This window comes from Lemur catta, chromosome 20 (assembly GCF_020740605.2).
Source record: "Lemur catta isolate mLemCat1 chromosome 20, mLemCat1.pri, whole genome shotgun sequence".
Classification (NCBI taxonomy): domain Eukaryota; kingdom Metazoa; phylum Chordata; class Mammalia; order Primates; family Lemuridae; genus Lemur; species Lemur catta.
In genome coordinates, this window is record NC_059147.1 from 2,624,182 (window position 1) to 2,635,662 (window position 11,481).

General features: G+C 53.3%; 2 long non-coding RNA genes across 5 annotated transcripts in view; both read right to left on the bottom strand.

Moving 5' to 3' along the window:
- Positions 1–8,990: 8,990 nt before the first annotated feature.
- Positions 8,991–9,355, bottom strand: LOC123625129. Its single transcript, XR_006730405.1, has 2 exons — positions 9,314–9,355; positions 8,991–9,045 (listed from the first exon to the last, which is right to left on the bottom strand). It is a non-coding gene; the product is annotated as an uncharacterized LOC123625129 (long non-coding RNA).
- A 1,701-nt stretch (positions 9,356–11,056) lies between these two features.
- Positions 11,057–11,481, bottom strand: part of LOC123625121 — a 3,826-nt gene continuing 3,401 nt past the window's right edge. For all 4 annotated transcript variants that reach the window (XR_006730395.1, XR_006730397.1, XR_006730396.1 and 1 more), the window contains one exon: positions 11,057–11,253. This is a non-coding gene — a long non-coding RNA (uncharacterized LOC123625121). The remainder of the gene's footprint in view (positions 11,254–11,481) is intronic.

Sequence of the window (11,481 nt, forward strand, 5' to 3'; positions counted from 1 at the left end):
CGCCAGCCACCAGAGGTCTGCTGCAAATCACGGGGCAACCCTCCGGAGCCCATCATTTCAGAGTCCAGAAGGTCCCCCGAGGGCATCAAACACAGTCCCCCCTACTCCCCACGGAAGCCATCGACAGAGGACGGGTCAGTCTAGGGCCACACCACCCTGAACGCGCCCGATCTCGCCTGATCGGGGAAGCTAGGCAGGCCCCAGCGTGGCTAGCACTGGGATCAAAGAAAGGATGGGTCGACCCGACCACCGAAATCGTCCACCAAACCCGTCTCTGCACAGACCACGACATAGCCGAGAGACAGACAGGCAGACCCAGAAAGAGGGAAAGAGAGAAAGGAAAAGAAGAGAGAGAGAAGAGACAGAGAAACGGAGAGAGAAAGTCAGAAAGAAGAAAACAGTGAATAAGAAAAGACAGGAAGCGGGGGGAGAAAGGAAAAGGAAAAGGAAGGAAGGGAAGGCGATAGGAAACACAGAAAGACAGAAGGAAAGAAGAAATAAGGAAAGAAAAGACAGGCAGAAAGAAAGAGAACGAGAGGACGGAAGGAAGGAAGGAGAAAGAAAGAGGGAAAGAAAGAAAAGAAGAGAAAAAGAAAGGAAATTAAAAGAGAAAAAGAAACAAGAATACGGAAAGAGGGAAAGAGAAAAAGATAGAGAGAAGGAAGGAGAGAGAGAGAGAGAGAGAGAGAAAGCAGAGAAAGACACAGAGAGAAAGAAGGAAGGAAGAACGGAAAGACAGAAAGAAGGAAGGAGAGAGAAAGGAGAGAATGAGAAAGAAGGAAGGTAGGAAAGCAGAAAGGGGGAAGAAAGATGGAAAAAAGAGAGACAGAAAGACAGGATAACAGGAGCAAGGAAGAAAGGAAAGAAAAATGGAAAGAAATGGAAGGAAGGAAGGAAGGAAGGAAGGAAGGAAAGACTCGGCCGGGCACGCTGGCTCACGCCTGTAATCCTAGCACTCTGGGAGGCCGAGGCGGGCGGATCGTTTGAGCTCAGGAGTTCGCGACCAGCCTGAGCAAGAGCGAGACTCCCGTCTCTACTAAAAAGAGAAAAAAAATTATACGGACAGCTAAACACACACACACACACACACACACACACACACACGACACACACACACACACACACACACACACACACACACACACACACACACACACACACACACACACACACACACCGGGTCATAACTCTGTAGTCCGCGTGAGTGAGGCCCGGACAGTGCTAGTAGCTTTCCAAGTGGTCAAAAAGAATGCACAATAACTGGACTGTGGCCCGTCTGGACGCTGTAAAGGCCCACTTGAAAACTTACGCTCGCTCGCTAGGTGACCGACGTCCGCTTGACCTGTGTCTGTAACTGGAAATATGTACCTTGCAGAGATAAAAACAAAGCAACTAACTTGTAACTAAGTGTTTAAACTTTCCAGCTGCCCGTTGTGCTTGCTTAACGCCTGAAAGAACGTTCCTTAATTGGTGCTATCTGTTTCTGTAAACCTGCTCACTTAAAGACTGTCACCGAAACGGGGCCCGAGGCTGGTCCCAGACCCCACAGCTGTGGAGTAGGTGGTATAATGTTGTTTCAACCGCCGCCGTGCCTAAAGGCACGTAGCCTAAAGTCACGTAGCTGTAGCTTAGGATAGTATGAAACCTTCCTGGTTTTTTTCGGCTCAGGGCCATTCTCTGTACCCGCACCCTAACAGGGCAGGGGGGTGGTCGCCGGTCAGCTAATAAAGACTCATGACTTGGCTCAATTCGGTCTCTAGGTGGTCCTGTCTCGCACTCCGTACCATAACAGACGCCCTATCGGTTCAACCCAGCTCTGAAGGAAAGAAATGCCGAGCGTTCCACTAGCTGGAGGAAGGCAGAACGCACCTCTGCCTTCCTCTGAGGGCACGTCTGAGTGAAGGGGTCTTTCCCCCTGCCCGCCACCCCAACCCCCTCATCCCGGACCATACCACACCCGGCCTCGGCCTCCTCGGCCCGCCCCACCGGGCCCCATCACGGCCTCTGGAGCCCGGGCTCTCTCTCCCGGCACTGCTCCCCGCCCCCACCCCGGGACCTGAGATCCAGGGCCTCTGACTCCCAGGCCTCCCAGCTGTCTTGACTTACAGACTCAGTGTCTGCTCTGCCGGAGGGACCTCTTGCTGCGGGGCTTCTCGGGCTGACCCTCCGGGACCCAGGTGGCTCTCGGTGGCTGCATCTGAGGCCGAGCCATCCTGGCCTCGGCCACCCGTCTAACGGGCGCCCCCCCATCCGCGTGGCCACCCGCGTCAGGTTTCGGTGCTGTAGTGCCACCCTGCCTCCCTTCCGGGGGGAATCCCACGCTGCCGTGGGCCCATTATGACCAAGAAGCTGCACCTGTGGGTCTGCCCCGTTTCCCCCCCCTCCACACACACACACACGTCACCCCCCAGTCCCCCCACAGTGGTTAGGAAGAAGGCAAAACTTCCTGGTACAAGGGTTGAACTGAAGGGGCGAGTGAGTGGCCACCTGGCAGGGGCATCCCATCAGATGGCTGAAGAAGTCAGACGCCGCCGAGTGCAGAAATGTCACGGAACTTGGGGTGCCACTGCCCTGCTGAGATAGGGCCGGGGCAGGCTTTAAAAGGCTAAAATTCTCCCTGCCTTTGGTACGTTGATACAGAACCCACGGTCCTTTCTAATTTTTGATTCCCGGAGAGGCAGGAAGTATTCCGAACGGCCACGCCATGGCTTTTCTAAATTGCCCACAAGGCCTTCTCCGACCCAGCGGGACAGGGCTTTGCTTTGGTGTTACATCGTGGTAAAAGAGACATCTCACAGCAGTGACCGTGTCCATCGACTTCGTCGGCGCGCTCAGGCTCGCAGTCCCACTTTTCAGACAAGCCTGGATGGCTACTCCGAGTCACTCTTTGCCAAAGGCCAGCCACTCCCCCCCCCCCCCCCCCCGCCTCGCATCTCCCATTTGGCCACCGCAACCCTTCATCCCCGTGAAGTGTGCTCCTGTCTGTACACCTACTCCGTCGGCGGGTGGGGGGGAGGGGGCCGGAGCAGGCCCACCACCTTGAGTGTGTGGAACAGGGCTGAGGATTTCCTAAGGGAAGAAAGAGGGTGGGGAGAGCGAGAGAGCTGCTCCTCCTCCTCCTCCTCCTCCTCCTCCTCGTGAAACTCGCAGATGATTGAGGATAAACAGGCCTGCACGGGAGGGAGGGAGGGAGGGAGGGTGCCGAGTCTGCACCACAGAAAATGGCCTTGTGGGGGGGGGGGGCGGGGCGGGGAAGAGGGCAGAAAGCTTTTCCGTCTTTTTAAAACTTCCCCCAGGCTTTTGGGAACTTACAGCCTGGCCTGCATCCCTGAGGCACGTTAACTCTTTGGTTATAACTCCAGGTGGCCCCCCAGGGTGGGCGGCCCACGGAGTCCACAGGCTTTCTTCTCAGCAGAGACGGGGGGGGGGGGGCCACGGGACGATTAGAACGGTTAACTGCAGTAATTGCCTGAAGCTGAGAACCAACCCTCCCTCCTTTAAAACCTCTGTATTTCTGCCTAGGCCTATGTTCAGGAAATTTGGGGGTTTGAGACTGAGAAGCTCTACCCTATTTATTTCCTCCTCTGCCAGCAAAGTAGACTCTCTCTTTCCTTACTCCTCATACCGCTTGTCCTCGTTATTCGGCCTCGTGGACAAGCGGCTGAGCTTTTCGGTAGCCAGTCCACACCCCAGGGTGGAGGGGTCCAGTCCACCCCGGTCCAGACCTGGGCCCTTCCTGCCTCCTTCCCAAGAGGATCTGCTTGGCAGCCCAGCCCCCTCGGACTGGGCCACAAGGAGGACACAAAGTGAGGACCCAGCCCCCCACGGTAGTGGCGGTGGCAGTTCTCCAAGGGTTCGGGGCTTTGGCTGACGCAGGAGACGGAGGGGGACTGATTTCTTTAGCGCCCACCCCGCCCCCAAGTGACCGACCTACGCTCCCTCCCCTCCCCCGTGCGCCGGGCCGCGGCCCCGAGGCAGGCCGGGAAGCGGCAGCTCGCGGGGCGGGGTCGCGGCTGAAAGCGGTTCCGCCCGCGAGAAGTCCGAGGCGGCTACGTGCGAACGCGCACGCGCACGCGCACGCGCAGTCAGCGCGTTGAGTCGGGGCGGGGGCGGGGGCGGGGGCGGGGGCGGGGGCGGGGGCGGGGGCGTGGCAAACGGCGGAAGGGCCCCGCCGGGGGCACGGCCACCTGTGCGGCCGGCCGGGCTAGGGGGTTTCCTCTTGGGCCGGGAGCTCGTTCCCCGCCCCCAGGCCGCAGGCAATCTCGAGGGGGCAGAAGCACGACTGGCTGGGCACCTCCTCGGGCGAAGCGGTCGCGGTGGCTGGGTGACGTGGGGCCGAGACGAGTCTCGTTCTGGGAGCGGCACCTCCCCCACGCGCCTCTCCTCTTGGGCCTTTCCGCCCGGGCTCCGGCCCCAGGGGAGGGGAGGAGTGGGGGCAGGGAGACGACCTCAGGGAGGGGCCGGACCAACCGAAGGAAAGCTGTTCGTGAACTCGTGTATCTTTCCCAGGGAAACACCATTTCTGGAGTGTATGAACTAAAATAAAATCTTAAGCCGCCCTCCGCCCGCCACCGCCTGCGTCAGACCCGTCCCGTGGTTGGCCCAGGGAACCCTAGAAAAACCTTTAAACCTGAGCTGCTGCCCTCAAGGACAGGGGAGGTCAGACACCCCTCCCTGATGGAGTCAGTTTTTGTCACAATGAGATACTGAATGCCCGACGGGCCTAAGGCCGGGCAAGACCAAGCTTAACGCATGCATATCTAGCAGGCCAACCGTTTACTGAACTACAGAGCACTTGAGTTTGGGGTAAACTGTCCCAGTGGCTTGTCTGTGAGTAGCAGACATCCTTGTCTTAACTGAAAACGTGATGCAAAGCCTTTAGGCAGAGGTTCATTTATGTCATCGATTGCAAATCAAAGAATCTTTAAACCCAGCTGCAAACCCGTAAACACCGCGCCCCCCCCCTCCCCAACTGCCAGATGTCCTGCCTTTGGAGGCCAGACCGATGTACCCCTTCCGTGTATCGATTTGTGATTTTTACATGTAATTCCTGTCTCCCTAAAATGTAGGAAGCCAAACCGTAACCCGCCCCGCCGCCACGGGTCCGCTCGCTCGAGGCTTCTTGGGTGTAGCTCTCTGGGCCACGATCACGGACGTTGGGCTCGGAATAAAACTCTCTAAATTATTTTGCAGTGCAGTGATTCGGGGTTCTTTTCCATCGACGAGTCCATCGTGTTCACATTATTTTAGCCGTGGGAGCTTTTTCTTTTATAGTATGTCTGATCCCGATCGCTAGCCAGGTATTCATTGGTAATTTTGGTTGGCGGTGGTGCTCAAGCTTGTCTTCGTACATCCCAAATTGGCGTAAGCCACCGTGAATCTGTTTTACACCTTCCAAGAGCTAGCGCTTATTGCCGTATCATAACCAGGGCTCTCACGGCAATTTTTCCTTCTTTTTTTTCTTTTTTTCTTTTGACAGGCTCTCACTCTGTTTCCCACACTAAAGTGCAGTAGCATCATCGTTGCTCACTGCAACTTCAGACTCCTGGCCTCAAGCGAGCCTTTCGCCTAGGCTTCCCAAAGTGCTAGGATGGAGTTTTATTTTTCTCTGTGACACCCTGGGAGGAAATATCTTTTAGGGTCACGGGGTCAGAAATTTAGATCTCTTCTTTGAACTCATGGTAGGGGCTAATTGGGATTTTCAGTGGGTACACGTAGGCCACTTGTAATTTCACCAGTACTCCCCATTGCTTGTCATCTATTCAGGCGGTGAACTCTTATCTCTTTCCCTATCATCTACTGTGCAAACGGGTTGGCCACAAGGATAATTTGAATATCAGATTCAGAGCACAAATAATTAAGGTCCTGTAGCGTTAATAAGTAAAAGGGGCCACATACAAACCTGTGGAAGTCTGTGTCCATTCTTTTTTTTTTTTTTTTTTTTTTTTTTTCCCCCGAGACAGAGTCTCACTCTGTTGCCCGGGCTACAGTGAGTGCCGTGGTGTCAGCCTACCTCACAGCAACCTCAGACTCCTGGGCTCAGTCGATCCTCCTGCCTCAGCCTCCCGAGGAGCTGGGACTACAGGCATGCGCCACCATGCCCGGCTATTTTTTCCTATCTATTTTTAGTTGTCTGACTAATTTCCTCCTATATTTTTAGTAGAGATGGGGGGGGGGGGGGTGTCTCACTCTTGCTCGGGCTGGTCTCGAACTCCTGACCTTGAGCGATCCTCCCACCTCGGCCTCCCAGAGTGCTAGGTTTACAGGCCTGCCTGAGGCAACGCGCCCGGCCTGTGTCCATTCTTTAATGTTGTGTGTCGCTCAGTTATGAAAAGGCAAGGGAACATAAAATCCGAGTTTTAGGGATAACTTACAGGCTCGGTATTCTTCCCCCCCACCCCCCACCCCACCCCCGGCATCCTCTAAGCCTATGTGAATATCAAGGAGGGTAAAAAAAACCCAGTGTTCTCAGTTCAGGGCCCGACATCTGTGTCCAGAGTAAAAATTGAGCGTCCTATTACACCTTTATTTCCCTTTGGTCTGCTAAGGCCCAACTCGGCAAAGAGGTCACCGTTTATTCTCTTTGCTAAAATCACACGTGCCCTAGTCTGTCTGCTTTGTCTCCTTTAGGGATAATCATCCAAACTTACCCGGGCCCCTCACAGCCTCATGACAATAGGCCTCCTTGGTTTACTGAAATAGAAAATACCGGCTCATCAGCAATGTTTGATCGGTTGCTTCAGAAACAAACGTTGCTCTGCTTTCTTTACTATGTTTTTTTTTTTTTTTTTTTTTTTTTTTCCTTCTTTCTTCCATCAGACCCAATCCGATATAGGTGGGAGAGAAGGTAACCGGAGCCTCTTGAAAAACCGAAGTGAACCAAAGCGAGCTCACAGATTCAGATAGAAATCAGGAGGAAGAAAAATTGGGAGATAACATAGATTTTTCTGTCCAGCGGGTGTTCTCTCACTTAAATTTTACCAGAAGCGTTAGGTAGGGTGAGGATAATTGTGACAAACAGTGTTCTCCTTGGACAGATAAGGAGGAGGCAGGCTCAGAGTGACGAGTAACCGGGGCCCAAATATATCGCTAATGAGCATCATAGTGTGTTCCCGGGTTACACTGTTTTGTGAGGCTCAAAAGGTTTGGGGTGCGCGTGCGCGGGCATCCGTGTGCGTCCGCCATCCTAGGTGTTCCAGTAAAACCGATGTAAGGTAGGATTTCCCATACCTTCGATGATTTCATGTCCTGCAGGAACATAATGTTCCGGGATCAGGTTTTTATTCTGCCTTCTGTGCCTCATGCTCAACATGCCTGTGGCTTTACAGCCGAGACTTGCTCAGGAGGAGCCTATTCTCATCTTCTGGGAGGTTCTACTAATCTTTAAAAGACAAGGACGTAGGAAGATGATCCTATAACAACGACTGTGACCACGATGACAGGCTTACCGCTTGCCACGCGAGCTTCTGTGTGCTTTGCCTGCATTCGCTTTTTCACTCTGCACCATATCCCTGTGGGGTAGGCACCATTATTTCCCCATTTGCAGATGAAGAGGCTGAGGCACAAGGGGATCTATGACTCCCCGAGTTACCGGAAACGGAGTGTCATCCAGGTAGCCGGTCCAGGCCCCCTGGGTCTGCAGCCACTCTGCCGTGCTGATTCTGAGCCTGACCATTTCGTCACCGGTGGCTCCCTGAGAACCTTGACTCGGCCCCCTTCCTCGGTTGAGTTGGGAAACGTATCCATGTGTGTGTTATTTCTCTCCCTCCCTCTCCCTCCTCCCCCGCCTCCGTTTTAGTTTTTATTTATTTATTTATTTATTTATTTATTTATTTGTTTGTTTGTTTGTTTGTTTGTTTGTTTGTTTGTTTTGAAAAGTGCATAGAACGATGAAAGCTTTAAAAGTAGGAAAAACCTTACAGAATAAATAAGGACACAAAGAAAGAAGACATCCAGGCCGGGCGCGGTGGCTCACGCCTGTCATCCTAGCACTCTGGGAGGCCGAGGCGGGCGGATCGTTTGAGCTCAGGAGTTCGAGACCAGCCTGAGCAAGAGCGAGACCCCGTCTCTACTAAAAATAGAAAGAAATTATCTGGCCAACTGAAAATATATATACATAAAAATTAGCCGGGCATGGTGGCGCATGTCTGTAGTCCCAGCTACTCGGGAGGCTGAGGCAGTAGGATCGCTTAAGCCCAGGAGTGTGAGGTTGCTGTGAGCTAGCTAGGCTGACGCCACGGCACTCACTCTAGCCCGGGCAATAAAGTGAGACTCTGTCTCAAAAAAAAAAAAAAAGAAAGAAAGAAAGAAGACATCTGTGTACGACAGTGCAATGTGTTTGTGTTTTAAGTCGTGGTGTTACAAAAGAGTCCAAAAGGTTAAAAAAGAAAAAAAAAAAAAAAAAAAAGGAAAGGAAAGAAAAGGAAAAGGAAAAGGAAAAAAAAAAAAAAAACAACGTGGGAAAGTTTATGAAGTGAAAACACTTACAGTAAGCTAAGGTTAATGTATGACTGAAGAAAGAAATTTCTGAAGGTAAATGTCGTGTGTGGCCTAAGCGTCCGGGGTTTATAAAAAGCTACGGTAACGTCCTAGGCCTTCACATTCACTCACCACTCACCGCTAACTCACAGACTCACCCAGAGCGACCTCCCGCCCGCCCTGCGAGCTCCATTCACCGCGAGTGCCCTGGCCGGGTAGGTGTCCCACTGCACAAAAACCTATCAGACCGCGTTTCTTCCACTATTATAAGTAGTCGTACATTCTTTTAGGACCGTAGCCGTAGGGTACACCTCCAGGCATAGTTACAGGGTGGGAGAGGAGGGAAGAGGCCATTCTTCACGTATCGTTGGGTAGCACGGGGGCAGGGGAGGCAGTTTCCTCCTGCTCCTCCTCGTCCCCCTTCTCCCTTGTTTTGCTTCTTCCTTGTTTTCTCTTTGTTCCTCTCCCAGTTCCCCCTTCCATCGTCTTGACGGATTTGGATGAGACGTAGACATTTTCCATGTCAGGCTTTACTCATACCGAGGGAGTAGGAGAAAAGTAAGCCGCCTACCATGACACAAGGGAACGGAAGTTTGTGAGCCGTTGACTGCTGTGGCATTCTGACACTTGGTGTTTTTCAGGACATTCTATATTTCTGCTATCCCACTAGAATGTATCCCCTTGATCACTACCGTGTACCCCCATCCCAGCTTTTTCGTGAGCCACCCTCAACGGCCGTGACAATGTGGTGCGGGGACTCCCCTCCGTCTGGTGCCTCACACTCGCACATTTGGGGTTTCGTATCAGGATAGCAAAGTGATCGCCTTTCAATAACCTGGCTGGCCACGGTGGCTCATGCCTGTGACCCCAGCAACTTGGGAGGCAGAGACGGGAGCATGACTTGAGCCCAGCAGCCGGAGACCAGCCTGGGTAACACGATGAGACCTCGTCTCTACCAAGAAAATATAAAAAAAGAAAAATTATGCCGGGTGTGGCAGCACAGCATTTGCCTAGAGTCCCAGCTACTCAGAAGGCCGAGGCAGAGAGGATCACTTGAGCCCTGGATTTGGAGCTTGCCGTGAGCTACAATCAGGCCAAGGCGGCCTGGCTGGGAGAGGACAGAGTGAAAGGAATCCTGTCTCAAAAAAAAAAAAAAAAAAAAGGAAAAGAAAAAAAAGAAAAAAGAAAAGAGGAAAGAAAGTAAAAACAAAACAAGACCGATAAGACAGCTTAGAAGTCTCGGTGTTACCGAAAGCTGGGCCACTTGCCCACGAGGCCAAATAAGGAGGACAAGCCGTGTGACGAGGAAGGAAAGAGAGAGTCTATTTTGCCGGTAAAGGAGGAAATAAGGTAGACCTTCCCATCTCAAGCCCCCAGATTTCCCGAACATAGGGCTAGGCAGAAATAGAGAGCTTTTAAAGGGCGCGCGGGGGGGTGGGTGGGTGGGAGCCTGTGGTCCTCAGCTTTAGCAACGATTGCGGTTAATGATTTCAATCGTCCAGGCTCTGCCAAAAACAAAGCCTGTGAACTCTGTGAACTCTGCCGGCCGCCCACCTGGGGGGCAGGGGACCACTTGGGAGTTTTAAGAAAAGATTTAACCTGCCTTGGGGACGTAGGCCAGACGACGAGTTCCCAAAAGTTGGTGGGGGGGGGGGGGGGGAGGAGAGGGTAAAAGGACAGAACATCTTTCCGTCCTTTTTTGGTTTCTTCTTTTTTCCCCCCTAGGTACCAAAAGATAGGAGCCCGATGCCGAAAAGAAATAGGTAAGGGCGCCCACGTGCACACGCAGAGATATACCATCGAATACGTCGTGTTGACAGTGTTTCTGAGTCGGGGAAACCGGAAGATGATGGGGAAGTATCACGAGCAACTTCGTATTTCTCCCAGGACGGGAAAATGGACCCGAAGAGAAAAATGCATCGCTCTCGGCGTAGGATAAAAAGCTACATCTTGTTATATAATATGAGGCATTCTGTGCTTTAAATTTTTATCCGAGATGATATTCAGTAAGCCTAAAAAACAAGATAAAACGGAAACAAACAAAAGGGCAAACAACAACAACAACAACAACAACAACAACAACAAAAGAACTACGGGCAGAGGCCTATGGTCCCGGGAGGAGGGAGGGAGCGGGAGGAGGGGCGCCTCCCGCAGACAACAGGGCGGGTGGGCGGAGACCCGCCAGAGGCTAGGGCTGCCTCGGGCGGGGCCCAGAGCTGCGGGCCCAGGAAGAAGAGAGTGGGACCGGACCGTGCTCTACTCCCCGCGGCTGATCCGAACCACGCCCCGCCCTCCACCACACACACACACACACACACACACACACACACACACACACACACACACACCACACAAAACCCCCACCCCACCCCCACCCCCGCCCCCGCCCGGGGAGTCAGCTCTTAAACTCCCAACGTCACCTGACTTTCCCCGATCCCGATCCCGATGGCTGATCAAAGTGGCCGCTAGGTGACACCCGACAACCGGTGCCAGTGTCAGCCTGAAAAGAAGGGACCCTATGACGGGGGTGGGGAGGGGTGGGGGTGGGGCGCACAGTGGGCGGCCCGGCCAGCTCCCCTTCCTCCTTGGAGCGGATCGGATCATCTGGAACTTGGAACTTTATCCCGAGAGGAGAGAGTGACACTGGGTGTGTGCTAGAAGCCGGAGGGTTGGGACAGGGACCTACCCGAGAGAGAAGTAGAGTACAGGGAGTTTCAGAGTTGACCCACTCACGATCTCAAGGCCCGGTCAGTACAAGCGTGGCAATATCTGTCACTGTGGAATGAACACTTGGTACCAAAGACCTTTGTCTCTGCTGGCCCCCTGTGCCCAGGGGGGCACGTGGCCAGAATCTGACATCCTAAATGTCTTCTTAGAAAGAATTTGGGGGTGGGGGCGGGGGCGGGGGCGAGGGCGAGAGACAGAAAAAGAAAAGAAAGGGGCAAGAAACGGCTGCCACAAAACTATCAGAACAGATAAGCGATCGATGGGGCCTATCCGGTG